A 27,112-nucleotide genomic window follows, 5' to 3' on the forward strand; every position below is an offset into this window, starting at 1 on the left:
AAGATGAGGGTAGGAGAGTATTTTCAGATTTCTACTTTTTCATACTTGTTGATTTCCTTTAATCCCAGTGATCGGTGCCAGCCAGGGGGTTGACCTTAAAGCCTGTACCTGAAAATTGCAGGTTCGGGTCCACCATTCCCTGATGGTAACATGCACACTGGAGCTTCATTCACAGGGAAGATTTAGGGTGATGTTCCCCTTCTCTCTCAATTTCTGGAAAGTATTGCACCTATAAATTCCAATTTACCTCCGACGACTCTTTAGACAATGTAAATATAGTCTCCTGGTTTGATGAGAGCACTTCGTCTTGACCATGAATACACGACACACTCTGTAAAATACACAACATCTCTGACATTTGTTTAATGGAGATTAATTTGATAATTCTCTCACAAAAGCTGCTGAAACTGTTCAGTGCCATCGAGCGTTTGCTGAGAAATGTTCCTACAAAACCCTCTGGCTCTCTGCAAGTGAACAATCCGGAGGAGACACATGAAAAATGTTTTTTACATTAAAGCTGGCAGCTTAATGATCAACAAAGGCCGACTATTGGGGATACGGCTTTGTAGGCACAGAAACCTCATAAATGTCTTTCCACAAAGTCTCAGTCATCTCGTCGTACGTCTGCTGGCATTGTCTTCATTGTCTGCAAATTCACTCTTTCATTCTTCAAAGTCTTTTTGGACCAAGGTCTATCTCTACAAGAGCAAGCGGAAAATAGAATGGGAACACAAATAGATGAGCACATCAATACTGTATGTGACATGTAGTCATAAATGTTACTCAGTAAACAGAAGGTACACAAAGGTACAATTAACCATAATATGGAGGGTCCTGCATCAATCATTTTATGACACCACCAGCTACTCAATGGCTACTAAAAAATAGACCCTATTGAGGAACAAACTTACCTTTTTGTTTGACCAACCCCTAAATCCTAAACATGTGTTACCTCTAATGAGCGACCATCTTCTCTTCAAAAAGTAATTTGGTGAAACTAGAATATAAGCAGATACTGTATCAAAAAATGCTTGAGATTTCAAGAGTGTCTATGTTAGAAGTGTCTTGTGTTGATTTGTTTAAATTAGAGAAACTTTTCAAAAAGTTTTAGTTGACCTTACTGATACAAAGCTATTGACATTGAAAGCCCTGATTACTCCACCTACACACAGTGATTGACAGTGGGAGTCCTGATCTCCACACGAACACACAGTGATTGACAGTGAGATACCTGATTACTCCACTCACACAAGTAGTTGACAAAGAGTCCTGATTACCCACCCACACAATGAGAGTCCTGATTACTCCACCCACACATAGTGATTGACAGGGAGAGTCCTGATTACCCCGCCCACACAGTGATTGGCAGTGAGACTCCTGATTACCCCGCCCATACACAGTGATTGACAGTGAGAGTCCTGATTACTCTGCCCACACACAGTGATTGACAGGAAGAGTCCTGATTACCCCGCCCACACAGCAATTGGCAATGAGAGTCCTGATTACCCTGCCCATACACAGTGATTGACAGTGAGAGTCCTGATTACCCTGTTCACACACAGTGATTGACAGTGAGAGTCCTGATTACTGCGCCCACACACAGTGATTGACAGTGAGAGTCCTGATTACTCCGCCCACACACAGTGATTGACAGTGAGAGTCCTGATTACTCCACCCACACACAGTGATTGACAGTTAGAGTCCTGATTACCCTGTCCGCATACAGTGATTGACAGTGAGAGTCCTGATTACTCTGCCCATACACAGTGATTGACACTGAGAGGCCTGATTACTCTGCCCATAGACAGTGATTAACAGTGAGAGTCCTGATTACTCCACCCACACTCAGTGATTGACAGTGAGAGTCCTGATTACTCCACCCACACACAGTGATTGACAGTGAGAGTCCTGATTACTCCACCCACACACAGTGATTGACAGTGAGACACCTGATTACTTCAACCACACAAGTAATTGACAATGAGTCCTGATTACTCTGCCCATACACAGTGATTAACAGTGAGAGTACTGATTACTCCACCCACAAACAGTGATTGACAGTGAGAGTACTGATTACTCCACCCACACACAGTGATTGGCAGTTAGAGTCCTGATTACCCTGCCTATTTCTACACCTACACCGAGCCCCCAACTCTATCGTATCATTCCTAGTACTTGCCTCCCAATAAGGGATGGAAACAATTATTGGATTCCCCATAAGTACCATTTTCACCCACTTACATTATACCCTTAATTGCCAATACAAACTTCAATGATAGTTGGCCATGTGTTTGTTCACCCAACAACTACTGTTGTTGTGTTGTTAGTGTGTAGAGTAGAATCACCTGGTGCCAGGCACCTTTGGTGGAAGCTTTGAGTTTGGGAAGTGAAGGCTCAGTGCTGAAATTTGACAACGACATTACTGTATCTGTTAGAGAGAAGAATCATTCGACCTAATACACAGTCCGACGATACTACTGGAAACATCGGATTCGGACAACTTTTTTTATTTGGGAATATATCCTTTCTTATATAAGATCATTCCTGCAATTTGTCTTAAGCCAGTGATAAGTTGTCTATAACGTGACACTTGACTGAGATTTGCCTCTTATGGCCAGCTCCTTGGACGTGATAAGAGTGTATCTCCCTTCTTAGGGATTCTAATTACCATTGCTCGTTTCATTCAAGAATTGAATCCTGGCACAAAGCATGCCATCAAAACCTTAAACATCCAGTCAGAAAGTCATTCCAAGCGCTATCTCCTGAAATACTTCCATTTTATTAACAGTGTTAAAACAGTTCTAAACTTAATGGACGATAAAAGCCTATAACACGTTTGAGGAGACGATATCCAGTGATGAGGAGTTCTCATAATCTTAATAACATTATCTTTTTGAAAAAAAGAGAAATCAATGCTACTAATGTGCTCGGCTAATAGGAGAAAGGAACAATTTTCTCAAATATTTCTCGAATTCTAGAACCGATGTTCTTGTGAATTTAAGAGATTGCCATGAAGGTGGTGGCTTCATGTAAAGATGGTGGAGATATTACAGCCCCTTCTGTCTGGGGCTTCTAAAGGCTGATTATCCAATTTTGCTCTTGACGACCTATCAGTAGTATTCATAATTCTGATTGGTGAAAGCTCCGACACCTAGACCCTACACCAATCAGTTGTTCTGGCAACTTCTCACTGCTGGTTACTAAGACAGAGCAGATGGTTCCGTCCAATGTATAGCCTTTAGCTACTTTCCTGAGGGCCATAACAGCAGATAAATCAAGAGGTTCCTATGGATTCTGCTATTGTAAGATCCACAGGTTGCCAACAGCAGGTGGCAATTGACTGGCAGTGCCCAAGGTATTGTTGGATCAATCAAGGTTGCCGTTGTGATCGAGAAAGGAGGAGTCTAGTTTTCTCGCATTTAAAGTGAAAAAACAAAAAACAAAAAAAACAATCCTGAAAGTGGTCATTACAGGGGAGTTCCATTACATAAAGGATTTTACTATATCAAGTTTTGGCACCACATCATAATTACTGGAGCAGCTTTTGGAAGACCATGAGGTGCTCTTTGGTTGCCTTCTTCACTGTTGACATTCATTTCCCTCAAGATGTTGTACTGATCTTCTCATCTGAATTTCGGATGTCGCATTTTATACTGGTATGATGAACCTGTGCAGCAACTATTATTCCCACTTAAAGAGGACCTGTCACCCAGGAAAACCCACCCACCAAATGTGCCCCCCATAATCCTCCCCCCAAATAAGAAGTCGGATCCTGTATCTAGTGTGCTGGCAGTCGGCAGTATTCATAAGGGGGCCGGCCGACACCTGCCAGCGGTCACATTGTAGGAGAAGCCGGCAGCATCGCAGCCGGCTCTCCGCGGTGCGGCCGCGCCGCACTAACAGCGGCTGTGGCCGCATCAGGCTTATTTACAGCGTCGCGGAGAGCCGGCAGCGATGCGATGCTGACGACTTCTCCTACAAGTCCCCGCTGGCAAGGGCATGCTGGGGGTGTGTCGGCCGGCCCCCTTATGAATATCGCCAACTGCCAGCACACCAGATACAGGATCCGACCTCTTATTTGGTAAGAAGTCGGATCAGTTTAAATCAATTTACTGCACATAAATTTTTTTAAAAAATGGCTAGGGAGAAAGTGGCTGGGGGGAAGATTATGGGGGACACATTTGGTGGGTGGGTTTTCCGGGGTGACAGGTCCTCTTTAAGTAAGAGAAGAGAATTTGAAGAGATTTTCCAACTATCCCAACAAAAGTCTGGGGATTCCACTGAGACCACCATGAGAACAGAGATTCTCCATTTGAAAGGAGCAATGGTTACAAATGCATATTTTCCCTCTATTCTAGGGGATTGTGTAAGATATTCTACTATCTTCAATAGTCATAAAGACGTTGAATGGAGTAGGCCCGCTACCCTCATGGAAATGCTACGCAAGGGTTCCAGAGGTGGGACCAATGTTTAGGTATTGCCGAGAGTAAAGTCATGTTTGTGGGCTGACCCCTTCAAAAAATGTAATCCAGGACTTTAACACAACATTTTTTGTATTTCGTGGCATTTACATGGTGGGACTTTGAGAAGAGTACGGACCCAGCCAAGGAAATTGGCAATGCATTTTATCACTCTTTGGAACACATCACAAGGCTTAGGGCCCAGTCATTTGCACTATATGATCAAGCAGAATCCCTGATGTGTCCACAGTAATGGCATATGCCACTGTGGTAATTACTCTAATCCATCTGTGTGACACAGGTGCTCTGCTCATGATGGCCGGTCAGGTGTCTAGTTTTATGAGAAGGATGAGAGCCAGGCTAGCGATCAACAGTAGGATATCCAGGATTTATAGAAATGTAATAATGCTGGTTCAGATACCACACATTGGTCTCCATGACCTACTTCCAAGCTCCACGTCATCTTGAGACCTACTTATGCAGGAGCGTGAGGTTTTCTTGACTATTGGAGCCATTTCTGCCATTCGGTTTTATCATCTACAGACTTCATGTAGACTGTATTTTCTTGATTGTATTTTTATTATTTCTTTGCGACCATGGTGGGGATTTTGTTTGTGTGTTTTTCTTGACCTGCCTCTAGTCATACCTTCAAATTGATTTTACTACTTACCTAAAATACTGAAAACATAAACACCTAAAAGAACACAGGATGTGAAGAAATTTTTCCAAACGTTTTACAAAACCATGATGGACACAAATATGTTTTTGTTCTCAGACACTTAAACCATGCCTATCGCCAAATAGGGTAGATATTAAATGAAGCCCATAAGAACATAAGTCGATGATGGCAAAAACCAGTTTGAATTCTAATGGTTGAATTGTGGACAATGGCTTGAGACTTGAAGCGCCAATGTTTGAAATGTTGAGATGCACTTAGCAAATTTTGGCAACACAATGAGACTTTACAAAAATTGATGGACAACTTCAAACAAAAAACTTTGAAGTAAAACATTGGGGCAGATTTACTTACCCGGTCCGTTCGCGATCCAGCGGCGCGTTCTCTGCACTGGATTCGGGTCCGGCTGGGATTCATCAAGGTAGTTCCTCCGCCGTCCACCAGGTGGCGCTGCTGCGCTGAAAAGCATCTGAACGCGCTGGAGTTCACCGGGCTGGACCAAGTGAAGGTAAGCGCGTCCCAAGCGACACATTTCTTTTTTTAAATGCGGCGGTTTTTCCGAATCCGTCGGGTTTTTGCTCGGCCACGCCCCCCGATTTCCGTCACGTGCATGCCGGCGCCGATGCGACACAATCCGATCGCGTGCGCCAAAATCCTGGGGCAATACAGGGGAAATCGGCGCAAATTGGAAATATTCAGGTAACACGTCGGGAAAACACGAATCGGGCCCTTAGTAAATGACCCCCATTATCTACAATTTACCAGATTTGTCCCACCTTGTGTTTTCAGGCCCGTCTCCCTATCCCTGTAATTTGCTAGTCAGGAGAGCAGCATAAGGCCTAGGATAGTCCACTACTCCCGTTTCCTCTATCTCCCAAAGCAGCAGCTGTCTTCTCCTCTTTTCGCTGTATATGGTTCTGAAGCCGGGATTCAAAGATGCATACGTCTGCCATGTGGAATAGAAGAGGGCTGCTGCTATTTTGGCGGAGTGGTGTAAGGTGACTAAATGTATTTTTTCTACTGTGGGAGACACTCACTATTGGCTACTGTGGGGACAATGTGACTATTGGCAACTGTGGGGACAATGTGAGTATTGGCTACTGTTGGGAAGCTGTGACAATTGGCTACTGTGTGCAACAATGTGACAATTGGCTACTGTGTGCAACAATATGACTATTGGCTACTGTGGGGGACACTGCGACTATTTGCTTCTGTATGAGCTTTTACTGGCCATGCTGGTGTCCATAGTTATTCAACAATATGTTCAACTTGTGGATGCCCTCAAATGACCGATTTGTATCGGTAATGCTGTGTAAATGTAACTACAGCTCAAGTAGATACATTTGAACAGTAAAAAAAACATGCAGCACTTATATGGCAACCATGAGACTGATGTGGCCCCTGGTGAAATTGAGTTTAACACCCCTGCTCTAGGCAGCATAATATCACTTTTTGATGAAGGAAGGAAAGAGATAGACTTTTTACCCTTCAACATCTTTTCCATGGCATTTGTCCCAACTGGAGGAGGGAGTATTGCACCATTTCTTCTTATGTGGTAGTGACACTACCCTAGCTTCCATATCACAGGTCATTGATGACATTGATGTCACACAGATGCACTACAAAGCACAACAACTATAGTCTCTTCAATTCACAGGTCTGGAACACCCCAAAAGCACAATCTCTACATAAAAATTTTCACAAAATCTACGAAATAACAAGAATGAAAAACTGAAAACACAAAAGATCCACATGTTCCACCTTATTCTGGGAATGTTGCCCTCCTCAAGTCGTATAAATTGCTTTCAGGTCACAAACTGTTGCACATTATAATTAGAAAACCATAAATCTTTCTCAATTTCTGGACTGAACCCCTAGCCGTGTAATTGTGACTTTAGGTCGTTAGGCTGTCCAAGCTCTCGAAGGCCGAGATACATAGAGCCAAGACCTCACTGGTGGATGGAACAATTTCTTGGCTAGCGCTATATTCGTGTAGGAGGAACATGTCATGATGTACGACACTGCATGTGCCTAGTGTTCTTATAACTCACCAGGAGAAAAAAAAGCTAAAAACACATGAAAACACAAAAATAAACAGTTGTATCTCTGACATGTAGAACGTCCTAGTCAAGCTGAGGTTTTCTTCTCCGTTCTACTTGCTTAGACATGTGGTCTGAATGGAATAGGTTAATTTGCTTAAGTGTTTCTTGATTGCCTTATTAATTCTCTAAATTGTTGTGAAATGTGCTATTTGTAGATAATGACCCATAGATATGTATGAGGAAAATGATGACGACCAGCAAATTATGAGTAGAGGGTCTCCAAGAGCCATGGTTGGTGCGTGACTATTATATCCACTGGGAATAACCCAACCGAATGTGAAGTAATCACATTCTCCTCACATACGATCTGGAGACGGCCTCTTCAAGTCTTCAGCCTAATGTTCCGGCCTGATTTATATTGTAATTTGGTTGTCGTTAGCTATGCTTTGGAATATTATAATTTCACATTTATTATCATCTTGTGGTTCTTGGTATTAGGACTACTATTTTTAGAAGCCAGTTCACATACAAATAGTTATGAGCCATCAGGAACAGGTAGGAAAGAAGTTGAATTTCTTTGACTTTTTCCAACCCTTGGATTGGGGTTAAGGGGTCAGTTTCCAAATTAAGCCACAAGTAAAACCTGCATCGCGTTTATCTACCTAATATGCTAATTTTTGGCAGAGGCTACAAGGGCATGAAAATGAGAATATTAGGTAGATACTTTCTAAAGATACACTTTACTATATGATTAGATAAATTAGGACACATAGATTAGGGTTTAGAACATTTCTAGGAACCTACCATCATAAGTAGATTTCTGATGGTAGGTTTCCTTTAAGAAAAAAAGATATTTTTATGCAAAATAATTTCTCTGTGCTATAGGGGCGGGGCTATGTCTATTGGTGCACCTGTTTTCTTCTTTCTACAGCTTGTTCCTGCAACGGATTCTCAGTCATTGGGGGTCATTTACTAAGGGCTCGAATCGGGTTTCCCTGACGTGTTACCCGAATGTTTCCGTTTCGCGCCAATTTTCCCTGAATTGCCCCGGGTTTTTGGCTCACACGATCGGATTGTGGTGCATCAGCGCCGGCATGCACGGAACGGAAATCGGGGGGCGTGGCCAAACGAAAACCCGACGGATTCGGAAAAAACGGCGCATTTGAAAAAAAAAAAAAAGTGTCGTTGGAGACACGCTTACCTTCACCCAGCAATGGATCGTGATCTCCGGCGGACCTCAGCGGACTTCAGCGCAGCAGCGACATCTGGTGGACGTCGGAAGAACTGCCTTAGTGAATCACCAGAAGACCCGAATCCACCGCAGAGAACGCGCCGCTGGATCGCGAATGGACTGGGTAAGTAAATCTGCCCCACTGTGTAATAGGTGGTGTCCTGCAGCATAGAAAGAAAAAAAGATGTGCACTAGCAGATATGGCCCCACCTCTGTTGCACTACACTGTTTATTTGCATAAAGATAAAATCTGAAATTTCTCAAAAATTTCCACTCACAGGGAAACAGTGAGGGTGTGGCTAAAACGCTTATAAAGTGCAGTTTACAATGTGGATTTTTTTGAGGTCCAGTTTGATGATGGAAACCAAATGCAACCATAGTGTCGGATATTACAGTCTTTGTCCCATGTACTCAGTAAATACACAATTTCTAATAATAATATTACCATAAAATGATGAGATCTGCATTAGAACTATTTTGGTGTTCTCATATGATAGTGATGAGGGGACCCATTAGTAATTGGGTCCAGGATCGTGAACCCGAATCGTGGCCCCAACAGTAATCAAATGTCCATGTTCGTGGACCCAAATCTGTACACCTGCGATTGGTACTTCTAATGGCAAGTCCGCCCACAGCAGGTAATTACTGGCGGGGCATTCTCACCGTCTTTTCGGCAACAACCTTGATGCTCCCTGTTCATCACAGACAGGTGAGAGTTTTGTTTTTTACCCCCAAGTCCTTGTACAAACAAAACACATGACCTATTTGTCCGCCAAGGGCTCTGCATTACTGCAGTACACACTTTCTCCCCCCTAGCCTCTTCATTTACAACTGCTGCAATGCTAGAAGTGGTGTGGACACTATGATGAACAATCAATGGTCATAAGTCATAAAAAGTAGGAACGGTACAGTACAGGCATCTCATTCCTGTTCCTGCTTCCACTGTTTGGCCACAGCCGTCAAGTTATTTCCAAAACTTCTGGCATAGTTTGGGGTGTAAACGAGTCAAAGTCCAGCACCTGAAGGCTCAGCAAGTACCTCAGAGGATGTATGACTCGTGTAGATCTTGAATTTTGGAGAAGCAGAATATTTCCAATTCTTTTTTAGCATAAAAAAGTAATGCAAGCACTGAAATACCCATAATGACCTATGTATTTAGATGCTGGCAGTGGAGGTTGTAGACACGTGTTAAGACATATAACTATGCGAGAACACCCGGGGAACTAGAGGCTAATTCATCTCCCACAGAAAGAACATTTCTGACTTTGATATATTGAGACTCCTTTTGGCTCTACCATAGCTCATGGAAGCTGGTCTTATTGTGAAGGTCTACTGAGAGTTACCTAGAAGAACAGCAAAATCATCCACATACTCTCTACAGGTTGCGATGTCTAAAGACTGAGCTCTGAAATTTAATTGGAAAAATCTATTTTTGCCCTAAACTTCTAACTGAAATGAGGTGAATAAAACTAAACGGAGAGCATCAATCAAAAAAATTCACTGAGGAATACATATCATTCCACCAAAACCCATTCATAAATGGAGCTAGTACAGTGATTCCCAAAGTCTCCAAACGAAAGACCCACTATTGGGTGTGACTTTAGTGCCCTAAAGTCTAAAACACATGACCTAAATGTCCGCCAACCGCTCCACATTCCTTCCGTGCACGCTTTCTCCTCCCGGTCTCCTTATTTATACCTCCGGCAATGCTAGAAGTGGTGGTGGCCACTATGGTGGACAATCAATGGTCTCTCAAGTCATAAAAGTAAGAAGGGTGAAGTACAGCCATGACATCACTGTTCCTGCTTCCACCAATTGGCCAAAGCCGTTGAGTTATTTCCAAAACTTCTGGCACAACCGGAGGTGTAAAAGAGTCAAGGTATGTCCACAAAGTCGGATCAAAGTCATAACAGGTCTGTTGAGCTTTCTTCAACAATTCTTAGGAGTTGTCTTATTTTAATTGTCACATATGGAGTCGGGAAGGAATCTTTCATCGAATATAGAATAATTGGTGTCCATCCTGTAGGGTTTTTGCCTTCACCTTGATGAGGTTGAACTTGATGGACCTTTGTCTCCTCTTAACGTTTTCCATGGAAACTGGATAGTTTTCACCGTGATTTTTGAGACAATGTGGGGGTGACATTCTGTCGTGCCGTTACTTCTAAACCTTCTGACAATTTCATTGTATTTATTTTATATATTTTTTTAAACAATTCTTTCAGTATATATTGTACTAATATGATTTTATGGGAGTGTTTGTCTAATAGCAGGAGACCAGATGCTCAGAAGCCACTGCCTCACATATAGATAACAATGTGTAAATGACCGGAACAGACAAAGATTGATCTTAATATCATGTTTGGTAATGATAAAACTTTTGTCACTATAGTTTCAAGCAAAAAAAAAAAAAGAAATGTTTTCCACACTCGCCTTATCACATTAAAAATAATGAATACAAATGATGCTGCGTACTATTAGCATCACAGTGGTGGAATTCTTCCGTCCCGCTCGCCATCTGTTAGAGCTGTCTGCCTCTGCAAATTTTTGCACTGAAGGCAAAAGGCACTAGACGTAATTGAAGTATTTTGTCATGAAATCTGTGAACGCACAACTTTGTTCTTTGTTCACTTGGAAAGAAGTGTTTGAAATCTGCTGGAACAAATGTTTCCTGACATGGAGAGGAGAACATAAAATGGCCATTGTTTAACGCAAGATGGACATGTAAGAAATTAGGGTTTTGGAGCTTATTCTTCTTCGGGAACACCTCAACAACTGAGACTCTTTACCATTGATTCTGGCACAGTTATAATTTTGTTTTTAACTCTTACTGTTCATTTAGTTTTGGCACACAATGGAGTAATTGGGTTCTATCGTGTCAGGTGGGAGGTCCCAGTTTATCTGCTCCAGTCCAGTTGAGTCGAATTAAGAGCTCCGATTGTCCGGGAACAATTGGCACTAGAGATAAAGTTCCAACTATAGAGCAATCAGTGGATCAACATCAAACAATCGAGGAGTTAGAAGAGGTTTTGGTTGATAGGTCCTCTTGAATTACTCCACATGGAAACATTTAAGAGAACCTGTCATCAGAAATAGTATGTATAGTATAGTAAATATATGATATCAGAAATAGTATTATCAGTATGTTGTCAACCAGCTGAACAGCTTCTCGATCATGTTTCTTTCATGGCCCAATTTGGTGGCATCATCAAGAAAATCAACTTTGAATTCAGGTGGTAACTGGTTGTATAAAGTCAGGGAGGTGGAGAGTTTAACACTAAAGTCAAGCTCTCCTTGGCTCTGAACACCTCTTCCCCTGTGACTGACATAATGGGGCTTATTTAGTAAGGGTCCCTCGGCCACACTGCAGTCGGGTTTTCCGACATTTTCGGGGATCGCGCCTCTGGGACAAGTATTTAGTAGACGATTGTGTCACACGCGATCGGATTGTGTTGCAACAGCGCCGGCTTTTATGCAACAAAAATCGGGGGGGGGGGGGGGGGCGGGCCATCGGATGATCCAACGTATTCGGACAAACCGTGGGATTTAACTTAAAAATTGTGTCGCAAGCCATGCACTTACATACACTGGGAGGTATAAGGTGAACTCCAGCGGACCTAATCGGGGAAGCGACACATTCAGCAAATCAGGCACACAATCTTCTTGAATCGCGGCACACTGTATTGTTGTCGGACAATGCATTTTCAGGATCTCCTCCGGACCGGGTAAGTAAATGTGACCCGATGTGCTGGACTTCAAGAGATCTGGTAAATAATGTCCCTAGAAGCAGGACCATCAATTACAGTGAAGGGGGGAATGGAGGGAGAGCTTGACTTTAGTGTTAAACTCTCCGCCTCCTTGACTTCATAAAATCAATTTACATCTCACTTCAAAGTTGATTTTCTGGATGATGCCACCACACTGGGTCATGAAAGAAACCATGATCTAGAAGCTGCACAGATGGTTGATAACATACTTGTAGTGTTTTATTAGGCCAACTTCTGATGATGGGTTCCCTTTAACTATTTCAGGCACAATGATCATTTACCACCAGCATAGTAGCTTAGTGATTAGCAATGTGGGAGCTCTTGGGTCTTGAGTTTGGCCGATAGTTACATGGAGTTTAAATATATTACCCTTTTTTCAATGGGGTTGAGCTCTGAGATGTCCTATGTAACAGACCTGTGTAATATGGATACAGTAATGACAATAAACTATATTCGAGTGATATTAGCATCAGATTATCCTGCATATATAATATAAAGTTCTAGCTCTTCTTCACCCATGTCTTGTAGTCATAGAGTGTTTCTAGCTGCTATCCCCCTAAATTTGACTTAAGATAAACTCGGGACAGTGTGTAGAATATTGCACAGTATTTACCCTTAACCCACCCCCCAAAATCTGGAAGTCGACTGTATGTACAGTCTGTTTATGATATTAGGGTACTAGGCAGAAGGCAAGTATATTTTGTTCTGATCATCCAGGAATTGAGGCTGGTGGGCTACAAAGGTAGTCAGGCAGGAGTCAGAAGCAAATGAACATTATTGCTCAGGCACAGAAAGGTAGCAAATGGTTTATCAAACTAAAGAACGAGCCACAACAGGAAGAATAAATTTTAACCTGTATGACCCAATCAGGAAACGAGAAGGGATGCCAGACCAACCATAAAGGCTTCTTGGTGATTGAACCAAGTGAACTTGAGATAGCAGCTTTGAGGTGGACTTAGCATGATTCCTTCTTCACAGGTCTGAACCCACCTGGCCCCAAATTTGTAGTAGGGAGCCAACTACGTATATTTTATCGCACATATCTCTCCGTATTGTTGGGAGACACTTTATGGACCCCTAAGACTCCTCAGTCAGGATTCAAATCCACCCTTAACATTTCACCAATCATGTGACTTATCCATGGAACAACCTATACAATTATGATGAACTACATGTTCTGGCACACAGAACTTTTCCAGATTTCGTATTTTTTGGACTATAAGGCGCACAAAAAAATCCTTTGATTTTCTCAGAAATCAAAGGTGCGCCTTATAGTCCAGTGCGCCTTATATATGAACCATACTTATAGAGAACAGCTGCCTTGTGCACAGGTCTGCCACCTGCTGGTCATTCAACCTCCTAATAAGGTGCGCCTTATAATCCGGTGCGCCTTATAGTCCGAAAAATACGGTATTCGGGAATAATCGCATTAAATATAATAATAAAAAGTCTACGCAAATCTCTGGGGCGCTATCCCTATCCATTACAATATCACTGTTACGCAGCCGCTAATGAAACAAATTAAAAAGTTGAAAACTTTAATAATACATAAAGTACCCTGGAGCCAAGTTTGATGTGATGAACTATAAGAGATTATCCCTTATTTCACAATGTCAGCATTCTAGAGTTTCACACAACCAAGTAATTAAAGTATCCAGCAATGGTCTGTAGCTATAAGCTCGAGCCATGGATACATTTGTTGTCTAACGGGTAATTATTTTTTGTTAATAATGGTTTGCTGATGGGATTTCTGAAAAAAAAAATCTGTAGGAAACTATAATTGATGCAAATTATCTGACACGAAAGAAACACAACTCCAGTAACCATGCCAAGTTTCTTCATAAGTCGTGAATGTTTGCGCTCAAGTATTTCAGATTATATTTTATTATTGCCGAGGGATACTGGTAAAATGATTGTGCTTTATGAGTATATGAAGTAATCTGGGGGGGGGGGGGGGGGGGGGGGTAACTAACACAAACTATGCAGTTAGTAAATTAATATAGTGGCAGATGCATAGATTGTATTTCTAATATATATTATATTAAACAGGGGTGAACCTAAACTTCCTGAGGCAATCTATAGATTGGCACCCTCACCCTTCCCATCCAATAGTAGTGTAACAGATTATCTTTCTTCAGGTGGTGCTGCCTGAGGCAAGACGCTAAACTTGCCTCAAGGTTGGTGCACTTCTGGTATTACATATAATCAGGGGCGGTGCCCACACTGGGCATACCTGGGCAAATGCTGGGGCCCAGAGCTGCTGGGGGGGGGGCACATAAGACTGTACATAAGGAATCCAAAGGGTGTCAGGGGGGCTTATATAAAATAAGCATGAGGGGCTGTTTAGAATGATAAAGGGAATAATTAAGGGTACAGGAGACTGTGACTTTGAGTTTATTGCAAAGGGGCATACTGAGGCTGTTGCCCAGGAGCCTACTGAAATCTGGAGCCGACCCTGCATATAATGTACAATGTAGGTCATGTATGACATCATCCAGTGGGTAAATAGTCAATTCTGATCTACTCTGTCTATAATGTTTCTTAATGAACCCTATTAAGAGTGCAATTCACCTTTAGAACCCAGTTTTTATGAATGAGTTGGCTTTTGGTACACTGCTGTCTCCAGAATTTAACTTGTATTGGTTCAGTAACATAGATCTCAAGTTGTTCTTTAAGCAATTCTCCATCATCTGCAGTAAACTAATAGGACAATGCCCACAAGTTCAACAAGTTTTCTAAAATCCAACATTGGGTCTATTATTGAGGTTGGTCTTGGCTGCCAAAGGAACCAGGTTGACTCTACAGCTCAAGGTTTTAGATTGTAAAGGCTGCCTGTGAACAATGACCAGGACAGAATACCCAGGACTATAGCAAGAGATGCCTGGAGGACCATAAAAGGTCCTGAAATGGCTCTTGTGTACATGTGTATTGAGAGCAGGAACAGATGTACGAGCATTTCACAGGCGAAGGCCCTTCTCAGTATAAAATTTGGTGGGTGGTTTGGGTGGCCATTTACCCCCTAGAAGGTTTTGGCCCCAGGCTACCACCCAAACCGCCTGTATTATAATCCACTATTGCCAAGAGAGCATGGCAGTTACCCAAACTAAAATTAGGAGAATTGAAAGTAAACAGGCCAGGTCAAGTCTGAAGAGAGTAGAGAAAGCCAAAGGTAACAATGGTTGTCCAATGGCTCCTGTCATAGCTTCCATCCTGTTGTTGTCCCCACTGCTTGGCATGCTCCTGTGTTCTCTGGCCACACCATTCTGCTCCTGGCCATCAGCTCCTGAGTCCAAAGGCACAAAAGTGTAAGTTCCCGAGATTTTAAAGGACCAGTGCACACACATCTATTTTGTCCGCTAGCTATTAGGGCACACCTACGGTGGAACAAGCAACCTTCTTCCAATAGGAGGTGGTTGGACATTAATATTCTTGAGTGTTCTTTAGATGTGCTATTACTATTTCTGTGCTTTGGATTTTCTGTGTTTGACCTCAGCTCTATTTCTCAACCACGTTTCTGATCTGTTATAATTTGTGTCTGACCAGGCTTACTCCTGACTTCCACGCCCGATCCACCTGCCTTAACCCTCTGTCTGTTGCTCGATTTTTCTACTTTAACTGTGCAAACCTCACCCTTGGTGCTATGCATTGGAGTCCCCTGACCCACCTGTCCCCTGACCAGATCCCTGTTCATGGGTTGAAAGGTGAAAACCTGAGAGGTCTAGTGATAACACCAACAGTGGTGGCCCAAAAGCACTCCAATTGCATAGCCCAGTACTTCCACAACACCCTGTCTGTTATACCAAGCAAAAGGGTTAATTCAGATACTGATGGCTTTGGTTTACAAAGGTCATAGCTGCTGAGTAGAAGAAGCAATACTCAATAGGAGATATTAAAAACTTACGGTAACATTTATTGACAGATTGTGCCTATCGAACTCCTTGCACTTCTACCCATTACCTTTTCTAACCCTTGTGTTGGGTGTGAAACATCTCCATACACCGTGTAGAGGCTATAGTGGGTTACTGCAGCTCAGTTGACTGTAAAACTTCCCTTTAACATTTTGAAACTTTACATTTTAACTTAAAATTTCCATAATTTTTACATCCTACATTCACCCCCACATTGTATAACCTCAGTGTCCCCTCTGAGGTGCCTAGAAATTTATATTCAGAGGATTAACATAGTACACAATGACATTCAGGGATGAATAATACCCCCCCTAATCTGGTTGATTTTATGCTGAAAGTATTTGTGAGGTTTCAGCAGTATTTGGCGACTTTCAGTTTCTTTGAGAAATTAGGATGAAATAAAAAAAAAAAAGCTGACAGCAGCGTTTTTATGGTACCTAAGTTTGTGAAATACATAAACATATTAATAGCCTTCCTACTGAGCAAACTGGAAGCGGTTTGCCAAGCAATAGAATGGAAGTCAATACTAACAATAACACTGAATACACAATTATCAAAAAGTAAGAAGAAAGAAACAGAGAACAGAAAATGTTATAATTTTTTAAAACATATATATTTCAATTTTTTTTTTTACTATTAGGGTTGGAACAGTCCAGCAGAGTGATAGAGAACCCTTATAGAGTCATACCGTCACGGGTCTTGAAGGTCAAGATAAAGACAAGTCCATTTGGAGCCATCACTCTAGGGTCTGTTTCCTTAGCGTGGTCACAGATTCTTTAGGATACTATTGATATGTCCTACGTCCACAATAGGACTAGAGATGAGCGGACCCAAACTTCCCGTTCTGGTTCCGGTGCACCCCACTCAACCCAGACATATTCCTCTTGGCCAATCACAGCCATGGCTAGTAGATAGGGGCATTAATTTACTGGAATGGCTGTTCATTAGCCAATCTGGCAATATGTCCGGGTCGCGCCCCCGAACCTGGAAGGGAAGTTTTGGTCTGTTCATCTCTAATCAGGAACAAATAAATTTGGATGGAACTGATGATGCTCCAGTGGTTCTGGAAATTGGGATATAACATCATCTAGTCCTCTAAAACACTGTTTTTTTTAGGCATAATTGGTTGATTTTCTACAATTTGTTTTTCATTAGGGTTTGAATTAGGGTTAGGGATAACCCAATCCCTAATGACAACTGTTTTAGGAAATTTAATATATGATATCAGACTTTTTATGAAAATTCTATATTTTAGAGGAGTAGAGGGGGGTTATATACCAACGTCCAGGACAGATGCATCCAAATTGATTTATCAGTTCAAAATAAGAATTTGGATCTGAACCCAAATTTTATTGGGTTTCTGCAAGAACATGTTCCCTGGTGTGAGTCTTCACACTTCTGTGCTCTTCAGATATACTATAAGTGACTGCAGTAGTATCCAACCAGAGGATTGCTACAGATTTTACTTGTAAAAACACAGCAGTATAAGGAAACAACCTGCAGTGCAGCTACAATCCTGGAATATAAATCCAGTTTCACAGTCCTGTTGCTACCCACAGCACCCATGTGGTTACACAGATCTTCAGGGCCAATACCTAACACTTTCTACAGTACTGCATAGTCTGAACACCTTCATGGTCACAACATATTGGGGCAGATTTACTTACCCGGCCCATTCGCGATCCAGTGGCGCCTTCTCTGCGCTGGATTCGGGTCCGGCCGGGATTTATTAAGGTAGTTCCTAGTTCCTCCTCCGTCCACCAGGTGGCGCTGCTGCGCTGAAAAGCATCTGAACGCACTGGAATTCACCGAGGCCGGCTGAGTGAAGGTAAGCGCAAGCTTCGCGACACATTTTCCGTTTTTAAATGCAGCGGTTTTTACGAATACGTCGGGTTTTCGTTCGGCCACGCCCCCGATTTCCGTTGCGCGCATGCCGGCGCCGATGAGCCACAATCCGATTACGTGCGCCAAAATACTGGGGCAATACAGGGGAAATCGGCGCAAATATTCGGGTGACACGTCGGGAAAACGCGAATCAGGCCCTTAGTAAATGACCCCCATTAACTATAACTCAGGATGAGGTTTTTATCTTTTAGGTGTCTAGGCAGCGTTCCGCTCTTCCAATCACTCTGGGATCTAGCAATGAGTTGTTGAGCGCTCCTAATCTAATGTGTTTGTTAAGAAATACATGAAATATTGTGCAGCAAATTGCTTCATCTGCAAATTAATTTTGTCATCATAATGGTAGATGTAATCGCAGACAGCTCAATATGGCAGCACGCCTGTCTGCGCCTACAGGAAGATTACTATCTGACAAGCCTGAAAATTTGATGTCTGAGCTGTGTATCTGCGGTCAAATTTTCCCAAACTGTCTGGATGATCCTGTTGATCCAAATTGGTATTGTGATATTTTTCCAATTTTTTAGATAAATTATTGGAAATAAAATTGTACAATATTTGAAATAAATAATGAATATCACGAAATCTCAAATTTTGTCAAGCTGAACTTGGATCATGGTGAACCAAATATACCGTTCCGATAGCCATAGGGAGACTTAAGCTGGATCAAAAAGCTGATGTCGGGGCTGGACGTATAAAAACAATCTGTAATATCTGTATCAGTGTCATCTTCTGTCCATAGTATGTGGCTGGGAGGTGCTCATTGTACCTGTCTGGACAACCGCAGTGTGAACACGGGTTTATCTGGCTATGCTGTTTGAATTAAGTATCACACCTGTCTCTTTCCTGCAGCATTAGCTCTGCCTTAATGTTGGTTAACCCGTTGTGATTGACAGTTTCTTACACTATTCACCTGCTCCCTGTGTTGTCTGGATCTCTGAGTTCTGGCCCAATCACTATTGTGGCCCAGACTCTTAGATCAAATAAGAGTCCTGTCCACTCATCCCAGGTTGCAAGCTATAGACTTCTTCCTATTGGCTCCATACTTGTTTGTAACTTTTTTTATTGTATTCCTGGTATCCTGATCTTTGGCTCCTGTTCGGACTACTCTACTATTTAGTGATTTTGTACTTTGTTTGCTCTCTTTGTTGTGACCTGGCTCTATGGATTATTCTTATCTATTTGTACTATTTTGTCTTTGTCTCCAAGTCTTGTTCCTTAGTGCAGGGAGGAACCTTTAACCTGTTACTGGCCAAGGCCTAGGGTGGTTTTGAGTAAGTAGGTGAGTCGAGATTGGTGGGTTCAGAAATAGGTCTCACAGTCTTGTCTGTTTTTGTGTACCTAGTCCCCCAATTACACAATCCTTTAAAGTTTCATGTGATACATTTTCATCAGTTCAAAACTTTTCTACCACTTTTTACTCATTGAAAATGAAACATGTCACAAACTTTAGATACAATAGAGCTGAGTTGCACTAGCAAACCTAAACCATGGACCGGTGTACCACTATTCTGGCAAGCCATTCTAAAAAGTTGACTTTGGACAACTCAATGAATATTTAGAAGTTGACCAGCACAACCAATAAATATACCTGTAATCCTTCTAACTTCTAAACCCTTAGAGATAGGGGACTGAGCTGTGAATTAAGGACTCAAAAAGTGGTAAATATGGTGCATTATTCAAGAATGTGTCTGGACAGATGAAATATCTCCGATGACACGTGCAGCTAGGTGTCAAGCAGAAAGAAAAAAATGAACTTGGCGTTAGATTTTGAGATGTTCCTCTTAGCAGATGATTGCAGAGTAAATGAGGCAGAGACTGTTGCATATGGAAAATACTGTGGAGAAAAAATGTGACGTTCCCTAAACACCCTGTGACCCCTTATCTAAAATGCACAAAGTTAGCACAAACTAATGAGAACTCGGAAAACCTTTCACTAGATGCTGGAGATGTGGAGTAAGAACTTTTTATTCACCGCTATACTAATCCTAAGTATATTATGAGATGTAGATTACTCTTATTCTAAAGACAAATTGGTAAGAGCCCTTCAACTTGGATACCCACAAAACCACAAATCCCATGAACTGGCCACTTTGATTTGTCCTTCGCTTAAGTTTCCATGACTCTTATATTATAGTGTAAAATGTGACTAGGATCCACTTGCACTGGTAATAAGAAGGGTTGGGATAAATATGGACAAAGACATACCATCCACTTCAATGACCTGAGATACAATACCGGACATAACCCATTGACGAATGTGGCGCTACAATCTTGTTGCGTCAAACATCTTCTAATGGCAATCTTCTAATTGACAATTTCATTCTTATTTATAAGCAAGAGAAAATGTCCCTAAAATGCATTCTACGCAACTTTTTGGGTGCCTTGGGGGCTCCAACACAGTCGTGGAATGCACGTTCATGGGAGGAGCTTGGGCTACCAGGGACAAGTAGGATGAACGCTAGAATCCTTACGATCCACCCCTGGGTGTGTAACGGCACTGCCCAATGCCACTCTCCTTTTTCTCCTCCCTTACCTTCATCTCATGACAGTGCCTTGTCACACAACAGGGTTGAGTTGGGTGTTACAAAGGCCCCCAATTTACTTGGAGCCCCGAAATGCCATAAATGCCCCTGCTTAGAACTTGATCTATACAACCAATAACATTTAATGAAATAATGCATCCAATCTTATAGCAAGGGGTCCCATATGCAGGACATCCTTATTGACTAATAAGGGTATGTGGAAGAGGGTTGTCCGGCTGAAAAAAAAATTGGTGGTCATGTTATGATACAATACAACTTTATTGATCTCCTGGCGGGACATTCTTTTGTACTTAGTGGCACTGGCTCTGCCAATGTTATACAAAGAAAGGTGCCACTTTGCAGTTCCTGGCACATAGAAGAAGTGTCCAAGTGGAGGACACTATTTTAAGATGTTCATATACACTCACCGGCCACTTTATTAGGTACACCATGCTAGTAACGAGTTGGACCCCCTTTTGCCTTCAGAACTGCCTCAATTCTTCGTGGCATAGATTCAACAAGGTGCTGGAAGCTCCTCAGAGATTTTGGTCCATATTGACATGATGGCATCACACAGTTGCCGCAGATTTGTCGGCTGCACATCCATGATGCGAATCTCCCGTTCCACCACATCCCAAAGATGCTCTATTGGATTGAGATCTGGTGACTGTGGAGACCATTTGAGTACAGTGAACTCATTGTCATGTTCAAGAAACCAGTCTGAGATGATTCCAGCTTTATGACATGGCGCATTATCCTGCTGAAAGTAGCCATCAGATGTTGGGTACATTGTGGTCATAAAGGGATGCTCAATTGGTACCAAGGGGCCCAAAGAGTGGCAAGAAAATATTCCCCACACCATGACACCACCACCACCAGCCTGAACCGTTGATACAAGGCAGGATGGATCCATGCTTTCATGTTGTTGACGCCAAATTCTGACCCTACCATCCGAATGTCGCAGCAGAAATCGAGACTCATCAGACCATGCAACGTTTTTCCGATCTTCTACTGTCCAATTTCGATGAGCTTGTGCAAATTGTAGCCTCAGTTTCCTGTTCTTAGCTGAAAGGAGTGGCACCCGGTGTGGTCTTCTGCTGCTGTAGCCCATCTGCCTCAAAGTTTGACATACTGTGCATTCAGAGATGCTCTTTTGCCTACCTCGGTTGTAACGGGTGGCGATTTGAGTCACTGTTGCCTTTCTATCAGCTCGAACCAGTCTGCCCGTTCTCCTCTGACCTCTGGCATCAACAAGGCATTTCGGCCCACAGAAATGCCGCTCACTGGATGTCTTTTCTTTTTCGGACCATTCTCTGTAAACCCTAGAGGTGGTTGTGCGTGAAAATCCCAGTAGATCAGCAGTTTCTGAAATACTCAGACCAGCCCTTCTGGCACCAACAACCATGCCACGTTCAAAGGCACTCAAATCCCCTTTCTTCCCCATACTGATGCTCGGTTTGAACTGCAGGAGATTGTCTTGACCATGTCTACATGCCTAAATGCACTGAGTTGCCGCCATGTGATTGGCTGATTAGAAATTAAGTGTTAACGAGCAGTTGGACAGGTTTACCTAATAAAGTGGCCGGTGAGTGTACCTTAACAGATTACATGTAGAAAAGGGTTACTCTGATACAACAGATGGGTTACCAAGTTATACAAAGAAAGGTGCCTCTCTGCACATCTCTTAGCTCTGCTTTATAGAAGAGGTTCCTAAAAAAAGGATGTCCTCAAGTGATGCCACACTGTGATGTCCACATGTCCTGCTAGGCCATGTAGAAGAATATTGCACCAATTCGGCAAAAATTGGGGCTAAGGGATACCTGCCATTTTTGAAGTTCCCCACTCTTTCCCACTGCCTCGTTGATGAGGGTCCCAAGTGGAGAATACCTTCCTATCATGTCAATATCCCCTAAAAGAGTGTATGGAAGAAGGTCGACCCACTGGGTGGCCATGTTACACAAAGAGAGCTCTGCCAATGTGCAGTTCCGAGCTTTGACTCCTGGAAAAGGGTCTCAGGTGGATGACACCCCTTTTTTTAAGGATCTTAAAAGAGTTGGAAGGTGGAAAGTGGTCTTGCCTAAAAAAATAGATAACATTTGAACTTTGAGCTGAACAGAATAAAAACCTCCAACTTTTTTTTATTATTTAGTGAAACTTTTTATTCTATACTTTTTATTTATACTATTTTAATATTTGGTATCTGTGCAAACGACATCATTTACAATTAAATTATTTCCTGAAGGAAAGTCTTGGTTAAAAAATTCATAGTAAAAAAAATTTCAATTTTTAAAAATCCATCCCGATGGAGCCAGTGTGTGCTTAGCACGGCAATGAGATTGACCATGATCATCCTCTCACACAAATTAGTGCCGTGACACGTGAAACCATTCACATCGTCCAAGGTTTATGTTATCCCTTGTGTGTCTTGTAATGTTTATTTTATACTTGCTTAAGGGGTTTTTTTTTCTGGCTCTTCGGAGAGATACCGCTCTGTTTATTTTGTCATCTGGGAAAATCTCTGATATTAGAAACAGCTGTAATCTGTTCTGAAATGCATTACGGGCAGCGCGCCAAAGCAACATACTTCGTGTTAGATATTTAGACTGATACCTTGGCTTAACATCCGTATGGTAAAGAAAATATTACATTGTATATGGGATTGTTGTACATTTTGGAGCAATTTAGAGGAGTCTAAATTTAAAGGAGAAAAAGATTAAAAATCAGAAAAACTTGCTAACGCAATGAAACTCTTTGGGGCTTATTTATCAGGGATTCTGCACCAGAATACTGCCAGAAAATACCTGAAATAATTGCAAATGCTAGTGTATCGCTAGCATTTGTGATTATTTTCCCCTTCCGCCAGCTCCACGCCAGGGGTGTGTAAAGGGGGTGTGGCCAGTGGGGGAGTTGGCCGGTGAGGGGTGGTCCTGTCCTCGCATTGGAGCACTTGCTGCGTCTCGTGAGGTTTCACACGTGGCTCTACCTATCTACAAATAAAATATTGCACAGGAACCAATCGGATACGTCAAGAGGACTAAGCCTTAGGGGCGGCGGGGCTATTATATTGCATGCAAGCAAACGAGCGCCGGTGTGTGATAAATAACCCTATTAAGTTGGTAGGAAATTAACTATCCATATACTCCACATAATCTAGTTGTGAGGTAAGGCTACATTCACATCTTGGTTTGTACATATGTTATGAGGACACGTCGGAAGGATTCTCGATATGTCCTTACTACATACGCCACAGATGTATCCAAGAACATACTTATACAGTGGGATACATCACCCAATGCCTCCTCCACCTGAATGCCACCTATGTTTGGGGTATTTCCCTTATATGGACAGTGACATCACTGTGTTCTGCCCTGAGCATATGTTCAGCGTAGGCCGGGGGAGATGTTTGTTCTTTGGATGGCAGTGGGATGGAAAGAAGTAGCTTGCAAAATCAATCCCTCCATCTACCCATATAAGTCTATGTATATGCTGAGCCTATATCTTGGGAGCTTTCTGGGTGTATACGCTCAGCATGTATATAAAACTTGGTGTGAACTTCGCCTAAACGACACTTGGCTCACAGCTGGCCATCTCGTTTGACCCCCTTATGCACAGGCATGCTCAACACTGGGTTACATTTTTGTATGCTAGAGAATTGGGGAGCTGGGATCTTCTATGGGGGAAGGGAGAAGGTTTCAATTTTATGGGTTGGGAAGTTTTAAAAATTGTTACACTATCTAATGGGAAAGGGCAGCCTTAGATTCAGTATAGGCTGATTATCGAGAAAGGGGCTTTAAAGGGAACCTACCACCACAAATCTACCTATAAAGGTAGATCGAGTGGTAGGTGGATCAATGGGACGTGAGAATAGCCCTTTTAAGGGCTAATCCTCACGTCCCCACACTTTTTTAGTAACTTTTATCAGACTTTTATGCTAATTTTATTATGCGGCTACTGGGGCATGGAGTAGCCGCATCTGAGGTTACACGAGGCGGCTACTCCACGCCCCGGTAGCCTCTTTTCTCCTCCTACTCACCATCTTTGGCGCGCAGCTGCTCGTAGCTGCGCGCCCTCGTCCGACGATCCTGCAGTCTGCGCATGCGCAGAACAGCAGGCCCGCGCCTGCGCGGTCACTGCTCCGAAGCCAGGGCTGCACAGGCGCGGGCCTGCTGTACTGCGCATGCGCAGACTGCAGGATCGTTGGACGAGGGCGCGCAGCTACGAGCAGCTGCGCGCCAAAGATGGTGAGTAGGAGGAGAAAAGAGGCTACCGGGGCGTGGAGGAGACGCCTCGTGTAACCTCAGATGCGGCTACTCCACGCCCCAGTAGCCGCATAATAAAATTAGCATAAAAGTCTGATAAAAGTTACTAAAAAAGTGCGGGGACGTGAGGATTAGCCCGTAAAAGGGCTATCCTCACGTCCCATTGATCCACCTACCAACCGATCTACCTTTATAGGTAGATTTGTGGTGGTAGGTTCCCTTTAAATGTTAAAGGGATTTTCCAGGCTACTACGAATTACTACCTATAGAATAGGTCCTCATTATCAGATTTGAGGGAGTCCAAGACCCCAAAGATCAACTGTTCTTAAATATTGCATAGAAAATGGAACTGGAAGCAGACAGCGCCTTCATATAAATAATGGCTGAAATGAGGCACTGCAGTTTAATTCCCATTCATGTAAATGCGAGTTTTTCTGTAGTACGACACGTATTACAATGGACATGTCTGCTAAAACATATTCTCCGACTAATAGCTTTTTTATTTGTCAAAGTTAAAAAAAAATAAACAACTTGTTGAATAGTATAATAAAATATACTGCAAAATATCATTTACAAAAATTATTTATTCATTTAGACGACAAAAAAAAACAAAAAGAACCATTACATCATAAACATCAAGTCTAGGGGTTATCGGGGCCTAAATCTTGAAGGTGTTGGAATGTGCAACTGTCAGCAAAAGTAGAAATTCAAGGATTAATTATCTGAATGCAAGATGACCATTTACCCCACGTTATGTAAGTGCAATAGAGTGAGACTAACAGACGTCAGGAATGTTTAGAAAAGTTGTTGGTTTTGGATGGACGGAGCCTCTGATGTACTTTCCCATGGCTTATCCTTCATGTGACTCCTTCTTCAGGTCACTTTGGCAGGAGAGGAGTTAAATATGATGGAATCACAGCTAAATCCTAAAATGTATGAAAATGGTGAATTTAAGGAGTTTCTTCAGTTCTCATGTATCAAATATTATCCTGGGTGCTCATGGCTACAATGGAAAGTTCTTATCTAATTCATGTGGTTCTTTATCTTCAATTTCCCGTCCGCTAATGTATCTCCCCCGTTACTTCCTATGCACTTTCCATTTCCTTTCACTTCCTCTTTTTTCTCTATATTTTCTTATAATGCCCTTCACATATTTTCTTACTCTCCACTTTATCCCTTCCTTTTCTACTGCTATTTTCTTTTCTTCCTATTTTATCTGTTACGTCATAGTCATCCTCCCTTCTTCACCTTCCTCTATTCTTCTTACCTCAATGATCTCATTATCCGTTTTCCGCCCTTTTAATCTTCAACTCCTTTTCCACTGTTCTTTTGCATTTTTCCATCATATTTTCCTTCTTCTTCCCTCTCATTCCTCTTCTCTTCTTCCTTCCTTCCTTTCTTTGATCCTTCCGTCTACGTTAATCCTTCCTCTTCTCTTCTTCATGTGACACTTTTGCTTCTCTATTTCCCTACTTCTTCATTTACTCTTCTTTTCATCCCAATTCCTTCCTCTTCTCCTTCTTTGTCGTCTTCTCCCTTTTCTTCCTGTTATTTTCTTCCTTAATTCTTACATCTATCTACCTACCTTATCTTATTTTATCTTTCTTGTTTTTCTTGTTTTTTCTTGTTCTTTACTGTCTTCCTCCATTTCTCTTCTTTTCTCTTCTTCTTTACTCTTTCCTAGTGCCTTCTACTACTTCTTTTCTTCCTTCCTATTCATCTCTTCCCCACTCCTTCCTCATCTCTTATTCCCAATACTTCCTCTTCTCTTTGTCTTTGATACTTACTTTTCTCTTTTCTTTCCTTCTTGCTCTTCTTCGCTACTCTTTCATCTTCTGATTGCCTCTAAGCCTTGATGTGTTCTCTTTATTCTCTTCTTTGCTCTTCTTCTCCCGACCTTCTTCTGCTCTTCCTCCCCACTCCTTCCTCTTCTCCTCTTCCCTCCTCTTTCTTTTTCTCTTTTCACCTGTGCTCTTCTCTTTTCCTTCCACTTCTCTGGTTTTATCTTCTTCCATCCACCTTACTTCTTCCCTTCTCCTCCTTCTTCTCTTTTTCCCTCCCTTCTTAGACTATGCTCCTTTCTCTTCTCTTCTTCCCTACCCATTTTATTTTCTCTTCTTTCCTACTATCTCTTCTTCTTCGCCTCTGCTCATTTTATTCTTCTCTCTCTTCATCTTCCTTTCCTCATTTTTTCTTTTCTCTCTCTTTGTCTTCCTCTCCTGCTCTTCCATTTTCTTTTGCCAGCTCCTTTGTTCTCTTTCTCTCTACTTTCTCTTCATTTTTCTTTTACAGGAAAATTGCAAGACAGAATATTCTTTAACATTTACTAAACCATTTTCATTTGGCTC

General features: G+C 42.2%; 1 protein-coding gene and 1 long non-coding RNA gene across 3 annotated transcripts in view; one reads left to right on the forward strand and one right to left on the reverse strand.

The window, feature by feature from the left end:
- SPON1 (spondin 1) overlaps positions 1 to 27,112 on the forward strand; it is a 238,994-nt gene that overhangs the window by 152,640 nt on the left and 59,242 nt on the right. The gene's annotated exons all lie outside the window — the stretch shown is intronic.
- On the reverse strand, positions 335 to 993 carry LOC140069048 (uncharacterized). The gene is made up of 2 exons (XR_011848699.1): positions 912 to 993; positions 335 to 698 (listed from the first exon to the last, which is right to left on the reverse strand). It is a non-coding gene; the product is annotated as an uncharacterized lncRNA (long non-coding RNA).

This window comes from Engystomops pustulosus, chromosome 7 (genome assembly GCF_040894005.1).
Source record: "Engystomops pustulosus chromosome 7, aEngPut4.maternal, whole genome shotgun sequence".
Taxonomy (NCBI): Eukaryota; Metazoa; Chordata; class Amphibia; order Anura; family Leptodactylidae; genus Engystomops; species Engystomops pustulosus.